The sequence below is a fragment of the Choloepus didactylus genome, chromosome 3 (assembly GCF_015220235.1).
Source record: "Choloepus didactylus isolate mChoDid1 chromosome 3, mChoDid1.pri, whole genome shotgun sequence".
Classification (NCBI taxonomy): Eukaryota; Metazoa; Chordata; class Mammalia; order Pilosa; family Megalonychidae; genus Choloepus; species Choloepus didactylus.
This window is the reverse complement of record NC_051309.1, coordinates 144,670,109-144,671,602: the sequence shown is the minus strand read 5'-3', so window position 1 is coordinate 144,671,602 and position 1,494 is coordinate 144,670,109. Positions and strand designations below refer to the sequence as shown.

At 38.6% G+C, this 1,494-nt stretch overlaps 1 pseudogene; it reads left to right on the top strand.

Moving 5' to 3' along the window:
* The first annotated feature begins 290 nt into the window (after positions 1–290).
* Positions 291–941, top strand: LOC119528831 (annotated as a pseudogene).
* Positions 942–1,494: the final 553 nt, after the last annotated feature.

The window sequence follows — 1,494 nt, the reverse complement described above, 5'->3', positions numbered from 1 at the left end:
CAAAACAAAAATTATTAAATCTATATAAAAGAGGAAAAAAATTAGTGGCCTGGGGCTTCATATATCACACAAGTGAACAGTGAATGACCAAATGAACAGAAAAATCTCTCAGATATTTCCCCTCTTCTGCTAAAATTTCTCTGGATGATGCATCTCCTTACAAAAGTTACTGGATAGTGGACCTTGATGTGCTAATTTTAAATTCATCATTTGGTAGTTAATAGCATATAAGATTTAATGTAGCTGTCAGTCAGATGGGGGATGGAGATGTGTCTGGAAGAACCATCGCGATGGCCGCCCAAGGAGAACCCCAAGTTCCATTTAAACTTGTATTGGTTGGCGATGGTGGTATTGGAAAAACTACATTTGTGAAATATCATTTGACTGGTGAATTTGAGAAGTAGTAGTTAGACACCTTGGGTATTGAGGTCCATCCCCTTGTGTTCCATTCCAACAGAGGGCCTATTAAATTCAACATGTGGGACACGGCTGGTCAGGAGAAATTTGGTGGCCTGAGAGATGGCTATAACAATCAAGCTCAGTGTGCCATTATAATGTTTGATGAAACATCAAGAGTTACTTACAAGAATGTTCCTAACTGGCATGGAGATCTGGTACGAGTGTGTGAAAACATACCCATCATGTTGTGTGACAACAAAGTGGATATTAAGGACAGGAAAGTTAAGGCAAAATCCATCGCCTTCCACCAAAAGAAGAATCTTCAGTACTATGACATTTCTGCTAAAAGTAACTACAACTTTGAAAAGCCCTTCCTTTGGCTTGCTAGAAAACTGATCAGAGACCCTAACTTGGAGCTTGTGGCCATGCCTGCTCTTGCCCCACCAGAGGTTGTCATGGACCCAGCTTTGGCAGCACAGTGTGAACATGACTTAGAGGTTGCTCAGACAACTGCTCTGTTGGATGAGGATGACCACTTGTGAGAAAGTGAAGTTGGAGTCCAGTGTCAGAAGTCTAGTTTTATAGGCAACTGTCCTGTGATGTCAGTGGTGCAGCGTGTTTGCCACTTTATTATATAGCTAAGCAGAACATGTGCTTAATCTTTGGGATGCTGAAGGAGATGAATGGGCTTTGGAGTGAATGTGTCAGTTAAAAAAAAAAAAAGAAACCTTCATTTTTTGGACTTGTATATTTAGCTGTTTTGGAACACAGTTGTTTCCTTTTTGAGCTTCAAATATAAGACTGCTACAGTCACATCACAATTAAAAAAAAAAAAAGGTTTAATGTAGCACTAAATGTAAATCACCCTGTATTTCCAATTGTCCTGCCAAATAAGGTCTGAGTCAGATATAAACCCATCTAATTTAAAGAAAGTTTTATGTTAAAAAAGTTACGTTTTGATATTTTGCCCTCGAAGGCTTGATATAGGCCTTGCTCAAATGATATAAATCAGGTTAAGGTAGCTTTTCAATGAAGAATTCCCAGTTTTAGGGTAACCTCCAAAGAACTTCTTTTATTATTATCATTCTTTTGCAA